The sequence below is a fragment of the Sylvia atricapilla genome, chromosome 12 (genome assembly GCF_009819655.1).
Source record: "Sylvia atricapilla isolate bSylAtr1 chromosome 12, bSylAtr1.pri, whole genome shotgun sequence".
In the NCBI taxonomy this organism is placed as follows: Eukaryota; Metazoa; Chordata; class Aves; order Passeriformes; family Sylviidae; genus Sylvia; species Sylvia atricapilla.
In genome coordinates, this window is record NC_089151.1 from 20,398,774 (window position 1) to 20,416,137 (window position 17,364).

The 17,364-nt window shown below is 47.0% G+C and overlaps 1 protein-coding gene and 1 pseudogene across 1 annotated transcript in view; one reads left to right on the forward strand and one right to left on the reverse strand.

The window, feature by feature from the left end:
* The window catches only part of CIAO2B (cytosolic iron-sulfur assembly component 2B), a 128,953-nt gene that overhangs the window by 78,203 nt on the left and 33,386 nt on the right, over window positions 1–17,364 (forward strand). The window lies entirely within an intron of this gene.
* LOC136366711 (fatty acyl-CoA hydrolase precursor, medium chain-like) lies at window positions 5,309–15,044 on the reverse strand (annotated as a pseudogene).

Sequence of the window (17,364 nt, forward strand, 5' to 3'; positions counted from 1 at the left end):
CTGTCCCGGGATGTGGTCATTGACCAGGGAATTGGAAAAACCCAAGAAACTCTCAGCCTCTGGCAGCGACTGCTAACAAGTGTGAAAGACAGATACCTTTGTAAAGAAGACCTCCTAGTGCACCAAGGAAAATGGAACACAATAGAACAAGGTATCTGATGCCTAAGGGAATTGGCTGTGCTGGAGATCATTTTTGCAGAAGATGAGAGATTTCCTAAGAGCCCAGATGATGTCCAGTGCACATCACGGACGTGGTTGAGATTTGCACGGCTTGGACCAGAGAGGTACTCACGTTACCTGGCAACACTGCAATGGAGAGAAGGTGAGGACAAGGTGGGTGTCCTGGCTAATAAACTAAGGATTTACGAGGACACTGTCACCGCCCCAGTTCGTGCCCATGTCTCATCTGTGGAAACAAGACTGGCTGAGCAAGTCAGGAACTTAATTGAAGAAGGCCATCAGAAACTGAAAAAAGAACTTAAGGAAGAAATTTATGATATCTCACCAGAGCCGACGAGAGTCTCTGCGATTAGAAGCAGGCGTCCCCCAGCCAGGGAGAGAGGATACACACCCCGAGGTAACCTTTGGTCTTTTCTTTGGGAGCATGGAGAAGATATGAAGAAGTGGGATGGAAAACCCACCTCCTCCTTAGCAGCCCGGGTACGTGAACTGAAAAGAGAAATGCCTACCACAAAAAGCTCATCTAGAATCAGTGTTGCTCCGGTCTCTCGTGCACAGAACTCCAGACATTACAGGAATGATGATATGACTGATCCTCTTGAAGGAACCTCAGCAACTCATTTACAGGAAGAGAACAACGTATGCGATGACCAGGAATAGGGGGGCCCTGCCTCTAGCCAGGAAGAGGAAAGGGACAATCGGATCTACTGGACTGTGTGGATCCGATGGCCTGGCACATCTGACCCGCAAAAATATACGGCATTGGTTGACACTGGGGCCCAATGTACCATGATGCCATCAAGGTATGTAGGAACAGAATCCATTTCTATCACAGGAGTAACAGGAGGGTCCCAGGAACTGACTGTATTAGAGGCCGAAGTGAGTTTAACTGGGAACGAGTGGCAGAAACACCCTATCGCAACTGGCCCAGAGGCCCCATGCATCCTCGGCATAGACTATCTCAGGAATGGATATTTCAAAGATCCAAAAGGATATCGTTGGGCTTTTGGGATAGCCGCAGTAGTGAAAGAAGACATCAGACAGTTGAATACTTTGCCTGGTCTCTCAGATGACCCCTCTGCTGTGGGACTGCTGAAAGTAGAAGAACAACAAGTACCAATTGCCACAGCAACAGTACACCGTCGGCAATACCGCACAGACAGAGACTCTGTGATTCCCATACATGAGATGATCCGTAAACTGGAAAGCCAAGGGGTGGTCAGTAAGGCCCGTTCACCTTTCAACAGCCCGATTTGGCCGGTGCGTTAAGTCCAATGGAGAATGGAGACTGACGGTGGATTACCGTGGTCTGAATGAAGTCACGCCACCACTGAGCGCTGCTGTGCCAGACATGTTAGAGCTTCAGTACGAGCTGGAGTCCAAAGCAGCAAAGTGGTATGCAACCATTGATATCGCCAACGCCTTCTTCTCCATTCCTTTGGCAGCGGAGTGCAGACCTCAGTTTGCCTTCACCTGGAGGGGCGTGCAGTACACCTGGAACCGACTGCCCCAGGGGTGGAAACACAGCCCCACCATCTGCCATGGACTGATCCAGGCTGCACTGGAAAAGGGTGAGGCTCCAGAGCATCTGCAGTACATTGATGACATCATCATATGGGGGAATACACCAGAGGAGGTCTTCAAGAAAGGAGAGGAAATTATCCAAATTCTGCTGAAAGCTGGTTTTGCCATTAAAAGAAGCAAGGTTAAGGGAGCAGCTCAAGAAATCCAGTTTTTGGGGGTCAAATGGCAAGATGGTCGTCGCCAAATCCCCACAGAGATAATCAACAAGATCACAGGCATGTCTGCACCTACCAACAAAAAGGAAACACAAGCTTTCCTAGGTGCCATAGGCTTTTGGAGGATGCACATTCCTGAGTACAGTCAGATCGTGAGCCCTCTCTACTTGGTGACCCGCAAGAAGAACGATTTCCACTGGGGGCCTGAACAGCAATAGCTTTTGTTCAGATCAAGCAAGAGATTGCTCATGCAGTAGCCCTGGGCCCCGTCAGGACGGGACCAGATGTGAGGAATGTGCTTTACTCCGCAGCTGGAAACAATGGTTTGTCTTGGAGCCTTTGGCAGAAGGTGCCTGGGGAGACTCGAGGCCGACCATTGGGATTCTGGAGCCGAAGTTACAGAGGCTCCGAGGCCAACTACACTCCCACAGAGAAGGAGATCTTGGCTGCCTATGAAGGAGTTAAAGCCACCTCAGAAGTGATTGGCACTGAAACACAGCTGCTTTTGGCACCCCGACTGCCAGTGCTGGGGTGGATGTTTAAGGGAAAGGTTCCTTCCACACATCATGCCACCGATACCACATGGAGCAAATGGATTGCCCTCATTACACAGCGCGCCCGCATTGGAAACCCAAATCGCCCTGGGATTCTGGAAGTTATAACGAACTGGCCGGAAGGTGAAACTTTTGGATTATCGTCTGAAGAAGAAGAAGAAGAAAAGCAAGTAACACGTGCTGAGGAAGCCCCACCATATAATGAGCTACCGGAGACTGAAAGACGATATGCTCTGTTCACTGATGGCTCCTGCCGAATTGTAGGAGCTAACCGGAAATGGAAAGCTGCAGCATGGAGCCCCACACGACAAGTTGCACAAGCTATCGAGAAACAAGGTGGATCGAGTCAAGTTGCAGAGCTTAAAGCTGTCCAGCTGGCTTTAGAAATTGCTGAATGAAAAAAGTGGCCGAGGCTCTATCTCTACACTGACTCATGGATGGTAGCTAATGCTCTGTGGGGATGGCTGAATCGCTGGAAAAAGGCCAATTGGCAGCGCAGAGGAAAACCCATCTGGGCCGCTGACATTTGGCAAGACATCGCCGCCCGAGTAGAGAGGCTGACCGTGAAGGTTCGACATGTGGATGCGCATATACCCAAAAGCCGGGCTAATGAGGAGCATCGCAACAACGAGCAGGTAGACAAAGCTGCCAAGGTGAAAGTATCACAAGTGGATCTAGATTGGCAGCACAAGGGAGAATTATTCCTAGCTCGTTGGGCCCATGATGCCTCTGGTCATCAAGGAAGAGATGCAACATATCAATGGGCCCGTGACCGAGGGGTGGACCTCACTATGGACAGCATCTCACAGGTCATCCACAGCTGTGAAACCTGCGCTGCAATCAAACAGGCCAAGCGAATGAAACCTCTGTGGTATGGTGGACGATGGCTGAAGTACAGGTACGGGGAAGCCTGGCAAATTGACTATATCACCCTTCCCCAAACACGCCAAGGAAAGCGGTACGTGCTGACCATGGTGGAAGTCACCACTGGATGGCTGGAAACCCACCCTGTGCCTCATGCCACTGCCCGGAACACCATCCTGGGCCTTGAAAAACAAATCCTGTGGAGACACGGCACCCCTGAGAGAATTGAGTCGGACAATGGGACCCATTTCAAGAACAACCTTATAAACAACCTGGGCTAGAGAACATGGTATTGAATGGATATACCACATTCCTTATCATGCACCAGCTGCCGGGAAAGTTGAACGGTGCAACGGACTATTAAAGACTGCCCTGAAGGCACTTGGTGGGGGAACCTTCAAGAATTGGGAACTAAACTTAGCCAAAGCCACATGGATAGTTAACACCCGAGGGTCTATCAGTCGAGGTGGTCCTGCCCAGTCTGAACCCTTACACACAGTGGATGGAGTACACATGAAGGGCATTTTAGGAAAGAGTGTTTGGATTAATCCCACTTCAGGCAAAGGCAGACCCGTCCATGGGATTGTCTTTGCTCAAGGGCCTGGCTACACTTGGTGGGTAATGCAGAAAGATGGAGAAACCCGTTGTGTACCACAGGGAGACTTAATTTTAAGTGAGAGCAGTGTGTAAGGTTTCATTCTGTATGTATATATGCATTCATCTGTAAGAATGTATTGATTTAGGCATGTTGTAGATGGTAATAGAATAAGGGGTGGATTGTCCTGGGTTGTAGTTTAGTATGTATTCTATCATCATCTTCAGTTAATGGCCCATCAATGCCTTTTGCATGACTCAGAGATAACTCCCTCTGGGAGTTATCTCTCTTTAATGGGCCATTAAGTCTCTCTTCCATGACTCATCATCCCATTGTGAGATGCTCCGCCCATGGGGAAGAGCCAAGCATTCTCACCTGGATATAAGCTGGGATTTGGGACAGTAGAAGCAGCCCTCACCCACTGGATTCCCAGAGGACCGGAGCTACCAGACCTTTCTACAAGATTTCTGTTTCAGGAAGACCACCTCGTCTGGACTGTTTCCATCACCCTGATCAGGTTCTATTCTGACTCTGTAACTGGTTTTTCTTTTTGTATTTATTCTATTTTATTTTATTTTATTCTATTTTATTTTCCTTTTCTTCTCCTAAAATTTTATTCCTGACTTAGAGCCTCTTACTTGGTTTGTTTTCAAACCACAACAACACGGTATGGAGGATGCACAAAAAGGGGTGGCCAGGTAGTGCAGGTCACAGTGCTGGAGATGCACAGGTGTGCCAAAGCCAGTGAACCCAGAGGTGAGGAGAGACACCTCCAAAGGGTCAACAACACCTGCAGCAGGAGCTTGGGCTGTCCCTGGAGAGGCTCCCTGGGGTGCTGTGGGAGCTGGGCACCAGTTAAAGGGTAGTTAGAGTGGGGCTGTTGGTTTGTTTATGGTCAGCAGGAGAGCTCTCCTGGCTTCCCACACTGTTCCTTTGTATCCTGCCTGCCATGGAACTTGGCAAGAAAAGCCTCTCCAGCCCCTGTGTGCCCTGACCCATTCCACAGCTGTGGGAGGCTGGGGGTGCACGCTCTGCATGTCAGATCTTCTCTCTGGTGGTGCTGAGCCAACAACATGCAGGGAACAACAGCAGCCTTTGCTCCCCCCTCTGCCTCTGTGGGCGTCTGTGCTGCCAGCACTGCGCCCTCCCTCCAGCCACTGCACTGGGAATTTGCCAGGGAGGGCTGAAGGACACACAGCCACAGCCCACAAGAGTTTGTGGAAGAGCCTTAAGCCTCAGGTCCTGCACAAAAACCTGAAAGATTCCTACCTGAAACTATTTAGGGGGAAGAAAGAACCTGGGCGCATTTCTGGTTTCTTGGCTGTGACTTTCCCTCTTGGAATTAGCCTCTGTCAGTTAAGGGAAAGAAAAGGAAGTTCCAAAAAATCAAAGCAACATTTATTTATAACAATTCAGAAACCAATAAAACAAGTGGAGTTTTTTATCCTCTTTTGTGAGATGTGAAGCCCACCTGCCAGCCATAGTTTGATGGATGCTCTGCTGGCACCAAGCTATTTCCAGTTAAAGCAGAAAGAGGATCTAGGAAGGACAGACAACTGACCATGCCCTTCTGAAAGAAGAGCGGAATAAGCATATAAAATAGTCTGACACTTCTTGTATATTCTAGATGGAGAATTTCTTACAGATTTCAATTCATTTGCCCATTCCCACCTCATTATTCAGTTTTGATATGCATTGAGTAGGTGCCATGGTCTGTATGGACTTGGAAAGACTGTGAGGTATTTTCTGCTTGCTTCATTAAGCAGCGATTTTTAGTCTGACAAACTTTCTGAATGACCCTCGTTGCTCTCCTTTCACTGTGATTAGGACAGCAGATCACACAACAATGAATTAGAAGGTGATTCTTCCTCTGCATCCTGACAAACTCAGTTTGTATGACTTCCCTTTGAGGAGTTTTAAAAGCAACCTGTACCCTGCGCAGCTCTTATAAATCTGTGTGTTTTCTCCTTCCAGGCTGATTTTGTTTCCTGAGTTGTGCCCAAAACTCCACTCTGTGTTCTTTCAGTTTCTCTGCTGCCTTTTGCTCCAGGTCTATGCCCAGGTATTTTTCCTCCAGGTCATACTGAGGCCAATGGACCAAGCCCTCTCCGTTGGGATTTCTGGAAAGAATAGAACAAAAAGTCAGCTCTCCATTTGCCAGTCCATGGCTCTCTGACTGCTCAGGCACAGAGCACTTCAGAAAACCAAGAGGAGCCCAGATGATGTGATTCTGGTACATGAAGAAATGGACAATATTTTGTGAAAATGCTCATCAGTGGAACAGCAAAAGCAGAATAGTTACCATGAATTTTACATCCAGAACTCCATGGCAGATGGAGTCACTGCTCTTGTATTATTTTTTTTACTTCCGTTGCAGGTTCTATTAGAAAACCATTAAGAGGAGAAATTGCTTCAATATTTATCTTAAATTCTGCCAAAGCTCTAGGAAGCACTGTGTAAGGACTGCTTCTGGCATGTAAGTATGTTCTGGGCAGCACAGACAAAACTTGAGCTGTAAACAGCATTGTGATTCTCACCCATTTTTAGCAAAGTTGGTCCAGTATCTCATAACAGTTCTGCTAAGTTATTTTCTTCTTTTGTAGCATCTCCTGTGAAGAGGGAGATGAAAAGGCCAGGTAAGAAAGTAAATAATGAGTCCCAGCTGTATCTAGTGCAACACTTGTACTTGTTGCCCTGAGCTATTGGAGATTTTTCCAGGAGAGAACTGCAGATGAATGATGGAAAGGAAAGTATCTACTACTGAAGGAAGGAAACGTTTATGCTGATAATAATGCTTATAATATATGAATTATGCCTATAATATTTATAATGCTTACAATGCTCATAAGAGAGAAATTCTATTCTAAAGACCTGAAGTAATTAAAACGAGTAATAATGAGGTTCTGAAAGGAATATGGAATAAGCATGGGTACATCACCAGCTAAGAATGGTTTTCCAAGGACAAAGGCAATCTCAGCTCCGTGATCTGCTTTCACAAACTCTGGTACCACACCTTCCACTGAACTTGGTCGATGCTGGAATTCATAAAAGTAGACTGGGTTGCCTGCATCTAGAGGATACAGAAAAGTGCTAGTTTCAGAGCTGAAAGTACCTGCTGCAATGATGGTCAACTTTCCTTAGAACCTGCTTTGGTCAAATGGAAACACTTCCAGGTCTCTGGCTAGTGAACAGTGCTGCACACTGTCCACAGCAGCCGCAGATAGAATCCTCCAGCTGTTCTGAAGCTGCTGAGTTACCTCTGTGGTATCTGGCCACTTCCACAGCTGAGATGACAAAGAAGAGATCTCCCATTGCATCCAGGAGGCCATCCCGGACCTGAGCAGGGCTTTCTGCATCCCCCATGTACTCCTTGTACACTCTGTCAACATCTTCTGACGTAATACCCTGAAACAGCAATGAAAAGTACTTAAAGTGATGGTGAGCATTGTAAGGGGTAACAGCAGTGAGTGAGTGTGGCATCTGCACATCCCTGGCTAATCCCCAACCATCACTTTTTCTTTCAGAGCAAATCCTCAGCTGTGTCAGAGTGTGGCTCAGAGCTCAGGACTGGAGTTCCACAGTGTGGGTACAGGTGATCTTGGGGAAAAGAGGGATGCAAGATCTGAGGATCAAACATCTTTGGATGAACGGCAGTCAGTGATGCTGATTGTTCTCCCTTCTGCGGAAACAACCTTCATAAGAGCAGAGAAGTCCCGCTGGATTTCATGAAATCCATTGATTCTTGTAGGTGACCATCCTTTCTCCCATTCAGAGCAAGTCTGGGCTCTGCATTTCTAAGTTCATGGGGGATGTTTGTGTCACTGAATGATCCCCTGCAAGTACCAGCCCTGCTTCCAGAGCCCTTAATTCCTACCTCTTAATCTGTACTTTTGTATAGAGTAGTTTCAGGAGAGCACCAAGGCACCACAGGGCCAAGAGATCTGTAAAGTACAGGGTGGCAAAACCTCAAGAAGCCTGAAGATAGGTGTCAGTGCACCCTAAACTGCTCAGGCTTTCCTTTCCAGTGCCCAGCTACTCTTTAGGAGGGTGTGTCCCATAGGTCTCCTGTCATTCCTGCTGCTACTCTGCATGTCCTGCATAACCTGGTGGTATCTAAATTATCCCAAGAGACCCGTGTTCAGCTTCTGCATCACTCCTGGATTCCCACAGAACTCCTTTTTAGGAAGAGGGGCAATTTAGGCTGGAAATGTTTTCCAACACTAGAGGTAAGAGGAATGCAGCACAGGTCTGCCCATTCCTGCCGCAGTTCAGGGAGCTGTCCAGCACAATGGCATTTCCCTGTGAAATATGTCCCTCCAGGGGTACAAACAGCCAGGCCAGTGAAGAAGCAGCACGGGGTTATTCTGAAAATGGTCTCTTACCTTAATGAATACTGCTAAGTTGCTCTGTAAAATTTGACGTGCAACATCTTTATCCAGACCATCCACAAAAGGAGGGTATTTCATCATCTGTGTGATACAGATAATCATACTTACTAAAAATGCCTGTATTTACAAAATGATGTTGAAATAGCAACGTTTTAAGTGTCTTACCATAGGAACTCCCCATCCAAATTCACAGTTATTTACTCCAATTATGTACGGGACTGCATTGATAGATTTTTCAGACAGTAATTCCCTAGGACTCTTTGGAAAAAATGCACCATCTACACATGCATTGACGAAAAAGAAATCCTGAACAAAATGGGGGAAACAGAAAAAGAAACCTTCATTAATACATTCATTTTGCTTCTAAAACAAGTTCACATTTTTACTGCAGTGCCAATGTGACACCAACTGGAAATGCAAGAAAGAATGGTATCCAAGCCATCTTATATTTTTTTCCGACAGGTTTTCTGCACTAGGCAGAAGACTCTCTGAAGATATTCCTAATATTTGTGAAAGTGAAGTCATTATGTAGAGTTTACATCTTCTCTAAGTTCAGAATTGTCACAGATTTTTGGAACAGTGGGGAAAAAACCCAATTTCTCTATTGAAATTTCAAAGGCACATAAGCATGGTGATAAGAACTTTTAATTAGAACATGAAATATGATTTGATTTTCAGGTTCTCCAGAATAATCTGTGCCATTTTCTTTTCTTTGCCCTAGCAGAACATGACAGCAAACCACAGGTATCTCCAAGTGCAGGCAGAATGGAATGGCAGGAACCTGTTTGCAATTTTCAGGTGAGGCATCGGTGCAGACCTGCAGGGTTGTCATGTCCTGAAAAAGTGAAAAAAATTCAGATTTTACATCCACTTCAGGTTCTCCTAATATTACAGCACACAAGGTGTATTCTCTGTTATTAAAAGTCTTGAGATGTCATTTAAATGCAATTATAATTTTACCTACCATTTTCAGTGTTATTTGTAGTAATTCTTCCTCTGTTTTTCTTCTCAAGCATTCAACCATGGCAGCTGAACTGGATTTTTCACAGCCAGAGAGAGCAGCAATTTTCTGCAAGCAGTGAAAACAAACAGGTTTGGACACGTTTCCTCTCTCTGGCTCTATGAGACACCGAGTGCAGCAGGAGCAGCTCAAGCTCCTGCACAAAGTTCTGGAGTCTGGCTTGTCCCAGCTCCAGAGAAGGGCACTAGAAGCCCTCACATTCCTTCATACCATGGGCTTGGCAGGAGGACAAAACCTCTGATTTCGGGTGTTTTTGATAAGAGAAATATTCTAAGACAATTCTGGTAAATGACATGCTGGGCTGAGAAGGCTGGGTGACATGAAGGAGCTAGGGAATGAACCATGTGCAGGGTAACAGAGAGCACATTCTACCACTCTTGGTGATGTCACTTGGGCTGGAGCAACAGCTGTCATTAGAGAGAGCTGTCTCTTTAATGTCCCAGGTTCCAGGTTCCTGGAAATTGTTCCTTTTAGATGAAGAGAAAAGAAAGGGGTGGAAGCCAGTACTTCTCAAGTGAAAAAAAAACACTGAATAAAGCCTTGTTTATTTGCACACCACACGCATGAAAGAGGAGGGGAAGAGAAGAGTATTCAGAGTGTGATAGCATTTTCCAGCCAAAAATTATAGGTTAACGTTTCTTGAAGACACTACATGTTGCAATATTCCTTTCCATTTCATTCCTCTCTCTCTGTGGGTATTTGGGTGTTTGAAAAGCAACACATCATTAAATACGTACTGACTGCACACAGAAATACTGTCTTTAATGACTGTGTTTTGATTCAGAAGAAAAAACCCATGTTTCTATATTTTAGACTGGACAGTTTAGGATATGCAGAACATTCTGGAAGAAGTAATTAAAATTCCCACCAATACCCACTTGTGCATCCTCGTTAGGCTGGTCAGTGAACAAGCCCAGGGCTGCAGTACCACTCTCTGAAATGGCCTTGTGGAACAAGCCCTTGGCCAGGGGAGATAAGACCTGTGAAGAAGCAAGAAGAAGCATGACAAGCACTGTGTTCTCCCCAGTGGTGGCGGGTTTCAGTATCAGCAGTGGCCATGTGGAACATTTGGAAAGCCCAGGTGGTCAGAGTGGTGTTGTGTAGCCTCTGACCATAGTCCAGCTGTGCAAAGGGCTTGGGCAGCACTGGCAGGGATGAGGAGTGCAGCTGCCTTTCCCTCCCACTGCACTTTGCTTCCAGCGCTTCACGGCACCACACTGCAAGGCAGGGGCAGATTGAGTGTGCCCAAGGCAGTCTGGCTGTGCTGCACAAGGGCAATAAAGAGCTTTTGGCCAGAGGAAACTGGGATTTGTACCCCACGGACAATGAACTCTGCTTGGGCTGTGGGATCTGTACCAAAGTGTGAGGGGCTGCAGAAGGGGAGCGTCACGGCCACTGTGCTCCGTGTTGGAGCAGAGATTTTACACAATCACTGGGTCACAAACTGCAGGGCTACTTCAATTATCAGGACTGCTCACCTCGATCACTTTGCACAAGTGACTGTCAAAGCAAACACAAAATGGGCAAGAGTCCACAACTCTTCTTAAAGGAGTTTTCTCCTGAGATTAGACTTTGAGGGTTCTTTACATTCAAAAGAACCCCAAACCAACCAGAAGAATTTAATTTGGCAGATGAGTAATAACATTCTGTTACTTAACTACAACATTTGAGTATGAAAATGACACATTTTTATCAGTCACAATCTCTACTGTTTTGCTGTACCGTTGCCTTGCTGTTGTATCAAAGACCCAGGTGTTGTGTCACGGTAACACTGTCCCTTTTCTCTTGCTGACTTCTCACACAGATACAGAAAACAGATGGAGGGTTTTTCCCCCTAAACAATTCAAATTCAATATTACTGTGAACTCACAAGAGCAGAAACACTGATTCCTCCTGCAGACTCTCCAAAGATGGTGACAGATCCTGGATCTCCTCCAAAATGTATGATATTTTCCTGAATCCAGCGAAGAGCCGCTACTTGGTCTAAATACCCCCAGTTACCTCGGGCATGCTCATCTCCAGTGCTGCAGGGAGAGAGCAGGTTGGTTTAAATGCTCAGTGCAAGCAAAAAGGCAGAGGAAAAGACAATCTGTGGTGTTAGAAATCATCTGCCATTCTCTGCAACGAACCTCTACACAACAGACAAATGAATGGCTCAGAAAGCCCTGAGATTGGAACAGCAAGCCCACAAGAACAGGTCTGGGAGCTGCCTTGAGCCTGGAAATTGCCCCCAGCTCCTGCAGATGCAGTTCGGAAATGTGTCTTTGCATAAACGAGTCTTCTGTACTTCTAACTACAAAGGCTTTGCACATATCATTTTGGAAATCCCTCAGGAAAAACTGAGACCAACCATCTTACCTAAAATATCCAGCAACACCCAATCTGTACTGAATTGTTACAACCACCACGTTGTCAAAGGCTGCTAATGCTGAGCCATCATATGATGAAGCTGCTCCAAAAACTAATCCACCTCCATGGATCCAGACTAAGACCTGGAAAGGGAAAAACAGGATCAATCCAGCACAGGTATGAGCTTCCAGTGATAAAAGCTACATATAACCCAAGATATAATATTTTGTGTGGATTCACTTCTGATTTGTTCAGATTACATTTCACAAATTGTAGAAATCTTTTGAATCTAAGGCCTGTAGGTGTACACAATGGCATTGATTTTGTTAAATACCTACACCGTGTCATTGCCCTGTGACTTTGGACAGATCATTTGGATTAACTCAAGCCCTCCTTAGCTGAAACACCAATCCCATTTTACTTGTAGAATTGGATTTTGTGTCTCTTTTGAATTTCAGCAAATACTTGCTGGGGCAAAGGACATCAGTTGATCATCACTCCAAAACTTTCCCTGCATGTCTGCCCATGGCATAGGCTGGAGGTTTGCTGTCTGATAATTTTGTTCAAGGTGTTTATTACAAGGATTTTGCTTACAGGCAGCTTCTCCTGTTTTCCTGTAGAAACGGGGGTGTACACATTCAGGTACAAGCAATCCTCAGAGACCTGGAGAGGAACTTTCTCCTTTCTGTTGGTAATAATGTCTGAAAAATACTGTCCTTGTACTTTGTCCTGTAGACACCTGGAGAAATGAAAAAGTAACAAGCAAGAGATTGACTGAAACCTGAAAGCCATGAAGAGAAGCTGTTTTGTACTTCCACAGGAAAGGGCCAACCAGAAACTGATCTCCAGCACAATTCTAGATTGGTAGTAACTGCAAACAAAGTATTTTTTTTTGTTTTCATGTATTTTCTTCCATTGACCTGCCATTAATGAGATGTGTAAAGAGGAAGTCACTGCGGTACCCAGTGACATGCAGATACCATTTTGCACTTTTCAAAATATCCCAGAAATATATCAGCAAATACATATGGCTGTAAATTACTTCATTGAAAATACAGATTAATAATTTTACATCTCCAAGCCCTTTTTGTCTTGCAATGGTAGATATTTGGCTGAGACACTAAACAAGGGCAGTAGGACAACGAGAGCGAGACATTTACAACATAAATTAGAATTGCTCTGCATTTCTTATGTGCCCTTTTAAGCACTTTACTCTGCATTTTTTCCCCAGTGTTGTATTCCAACATTTCCTCAGCCTCTTTCTGTCTCTGCTCCAAGGTTTGTAGTGACTGGTAAGTGATGGCCAAGGGCTGCTGAGGCAGAGCATTATCTGTAAAATGCTGCTCCATCTCAGGCCATCACTGACACTCGTGAAACAGCAGCTTTTGCTGAAGAGAGCAGCTCATCGTGTGTCTTTAGAAATGCATCCAGTGGAACAGCTGCAGGTGCAAGGAGAGGGCACCAAGGCATTTATCTGTGTGTACATCAGTGTCATGGAATTGCAGAGAGAACAGCATTTTGAAAGGTTCAGTGGGTTTGTCATTGCCTTACATTGGTGGGTAGGAAGTGGCATCTCTGACACCTTCCCATGGCTCAGGTGGCTGGGGTTCAGAAAACCTCAGTGATCCAAGCGGAGGCTTGGCAAAAGGCAGTCCCAAAAAGACATTTACACTCCTCTCAGCTGTGTCCACTTGGAATTGGTACCCTCGGACTCTCCCATATTTGGTCTCTGCTTCTGGTGGTTCTGTGGGACAGGAGCACAAAATGACATAACTGGTCTGTTTGTAAGTAATTGCTAGATTTGCTACTTAAATATACTCCTTCTGTTTACTCCAACAGGTCGGTTTTATACATAAAGCTTCAACAAACTCTGATCACTTTTAACAGTACACTATTCTAATCTGCTCTTTCCATTTACTGTTTTATTTTACTAATTTATTTCACTGATTGGATTACTACTGTTTAGTCAGTTAAATTGCAGGTTTGCAAATTTATTCTAACATGCTTTTATTATATATTTATTAAATCAGTATAGCTGACATTATTTCACCCTTCATTTTGGCGGGTCTGTATGTACAGTCTCCTTCAGGTATATAACATGTATTGTCTTACCACACAAGCATTAGTAGTTGCATAGAGATCTTAATCTTTCTTTAGTTCCCCGTGGTTGTTAGATAAAAACCCAATAGATTGCTCTCATTAAGAAAAGAAAATGAAAGGAGAAAATGTATTCCAGACTCTTGAAGGCATGTCCAGCCAAAAGAAAAAGTTTCTAACATACCTAAAGATAGTTTGGCACAACCAAATCCTGTAAACATTTGTGCAAGATTCATCTTAAGAACTGTGTGAAAGTTCTACTATCAAATTACAGCTCAAAGGTGGTACTGTGGCTGTTCAGCCGCAGCAGGCAGGATATTGGGACAGAGATTAGATTTTACTATTTGCAAAGAAGGCAAGTCAGACAAATGGCGGAAAGCAAATAAAAAAGTGAAATGAATTTTTGCTGCTGCATCTCAGTGTGCCCAGCTCAGCCCAGGGTTTGTTCTGAGCTCAGCCCAGGGTTTGTGCCCAGCTCAGCCCAGGGTTTGTTCTGAGTTCAGCCCAGGATTTGTGCCCGGCTCAGCCCAGGGTTTGTGCCCAGCTCAGCCCAGGGTTTGTGCCCAGCTCAGCCCAGGGTTTGTTCTGAGTTCAGCCCAGGGTTTGTGCCCGGCTCAGCCCAGGGTTTGTGCCCAGCTCAGCCCAGGGTTTGTGCCCAGCTCAGCCCAGGGTTTGTGCCCAGCTCAGCCCAGGGTTTGTTCTGAGCTCAGCCCAGGGTTTGTGCCCAGCTCAGCCCAGGGTTTGTGCCCAGCTCAGCCCAGGATTTGTTCTGAGCTCAGCCCAGGGTTTGTGCCCAGCTCAGCCCAGGGTTTGTTCTGAGCTCAGCCCAGGGTTTGTGCCCGGCTCAGCCCAGGGTTTGTTCTGAGCTCAGCCCAGGGTTTGTGCCCAGCTCAGCCCAGGGTTTGTGCCCGGCTCAGCCCAGGGTTTGTGCCCAGCTCAGCCCAGGGTTTATTCTGAGCTCTGCCCAGGGTTTGTGCCCAGCTCAGCCCAGGGTTTATTCTGAGCTCAGCCCAGGGTTTATTCTGAGCTCTGCCCAGGGTTTATTCTGAGCTCAGCCCAGGGTTTGTGCCCGGCTCAGCCCAGGGTTTGTGCCCGGCTCTCGGGTGGCACACAGCAGCAGGTGGCCTGTCGCCCTACAGGGAGCAAAGGGCAGAAGCCCCGGTGTTTACCTGCCGCCACCAGCGCCGTGCCCCCGACGAAGAGGACCCAGAGCAGCAGCGCCGTGTCCCTCGCAGCTGCCATGGTGCCGCTGGCACCGACCCCGCGGGCTGCGGCTTTATGGGCTCGGCCGGGGCCGCCTTACGCAAGGCCAACACGGCTGAGGCCGGGGAGTGCCCGGGCTGCGAGCCAGGAGCGGCACTGCCGGGCTCGGGGACGGGAAGCCCTCCTGCCCCTCGGGGCTCCTTTCGGCTCTTCCTGCCCCGATGTCGGGCACGGCGGGCTCCCCAATGCTCTGGAAGCAGCCTGGCGTTCCCGGGAGCGCTGTCCTGCTGCTGCAGCAGCCCCGGCTGGGACAAGGACGGGAGGGTTTCCTCAGCCTGCGCTGCACAGCCCAGGAAGGCTCCTGATCCTGCTCTAGTACACGGACTTCAGTTTGGAATTAAGATCTCGGTGTGGGAAACGCAAGAGAGCCAACTCCGAACCTAGACGCCTGAAAAGTGTACTTTTACTGAAGTAAAAGTTGAGTGATCCTCATTCGCATAAAAGGCTATTTTTGGTGACAAAAGCAATCCTAGAAACGTCCCAGCTTTTCCTGCTGGCTGCAGGAGACACCTGTCTCTCAGCTCTGTGTGTCCAGGGATGTTTGGGATGGTGTTGCAATCCAGTTACAACAGTAAAGAGATGAATTAGGAGCTTTTGTAACGTGGGAGCCACATTAAAGGGTGACATTTGGGTGGTAACGATATATCTAATGCCTCTGGAAAAGGCAGAGGATTTGTTTTGAGTCATTTCACATCCACAACTGAAAGATGATATGGAAAGGAGAAAATAGCTGAATAGAGATTGTCTGCTCACACGAAGAGGTTGTGTTGGTTTTATTCAAGTATGAGGCACCATCTTTTCCTTTTTTTCCTGCCTCAGTAGCCCTTACTGCAGAAAGGCAGTTTTGCAATTTCAGATCGTGGGAATTCTCTGCAGTCAGAAACAGCATTTCAGAGAATCATATGATAGGATCCCCGAAGGGATTTGGTTGGAAGAATCCTCAAAGCTTTGCTCATCTCCCCCTGTGCCACGGGCAGGGACACCTTCCTCTGTCCCACGCTGCTCCAGTCCCCAATGTCCAGCCTGGCCCTGGGGACCGCCAGGGATCCAGGGGCTGCCACAGCTGCTCTGGGCACCCTGTGCCAGGGCCTGCCCACCCTGCCAGGGAGGAATTTCTTCTGGATATCTGATTTAAACCTACTTGAATTGGCTTGAAGCCATTCCCCTTTGTCCTGTCGCTCCAAGGCCTTTGCAAATGTCCTTTTTCTTGTGGGCTTTCATTCCATTTTTCCTGTGGGCTCCCTTGGGGTGCTGCAAGGGGCTCTAAGGTCTCCTCAGAGCCTTCTCTTGTGCAGGCTGAACAACGCAGCTCTCCCAGCCTGTCCCCACAGGAGAGGTGCTCCATTTCTACAGATCCGTTCCTGCACACGCCTCTCTTTACAGCTCAGTGGCTTACAGGATCCAGAGTCTTTAAATTACTTTAGCAATCTGTTATGTACCTGCTAATCCTGAGTGCTGTGGCTGTGCTTGTGCACTTTAGTGCTGATGCTGCTTGTGTACTTTACTCCAGATCTTCCTCCATGTGTGTGCACTGGTGTGATTTACAGCCCCTGGAGATAAAGCCCAGGCACCTTTAACCTGGCTGCTCCCAGAGCAGACTGTGGGCAGGTGCTGCAGGTGACCCCATGCAGTGCAGGCTGTGTCTCCAGCCTTTGCTGTGTTTGTGGTGGCTCCTGAGCTGTGCCCCAGTGCCCTGCACACTCTGCCAGGCTGTGCTGGGGTGCAGCTGCTGAGGCTGAGGGCACGGCCAGTGCTCACTGTGCCCTGGCAGATGGGAAATGCTGTAAATCTGGGCTGCTGGGGAAAGGACGAGGACAAAATCTTCAGTGCAGAATTAGAATGAATTGTCCCTCTATAGGTGCTCCCTGGCAGGGCTTTTTGTGTTGATTCTCACCAGTGACACTAAAGGTCAACAAAATTGCTCTGGGAGTAGTGTGCACTGCTGGAATATGCAGTTTATACAGTAATGACAGATGTGTGCATTGTCTAATACAGTCAATGCACAGGGGGCTGTGGTGCCAGTGATGGAGCTGAGAATAAGTTATCTTTTGATAACTTAGTAAGTTATCTGTGTGATGAATGTTTCTGAGATGCCTCAGAAGCACTGCACAGGAGTAAACTCTGCACTCCTGTTTGCCTGCTTGGGTGCTGCTGTAAATTCTCTCACTGTCTCCTCTTACCTTGGACTGCTTTGGTTCCTGGCAAGGGAAAACTGTTTCCGTGCAAGGTGGAGCTGCAGGAATCCCTCTTTGTGGCTCAGCTCCCACGCTGGTGGGCATTCAAGCCTCAGCTCAGTCGTGTCCCACAAGCCAAG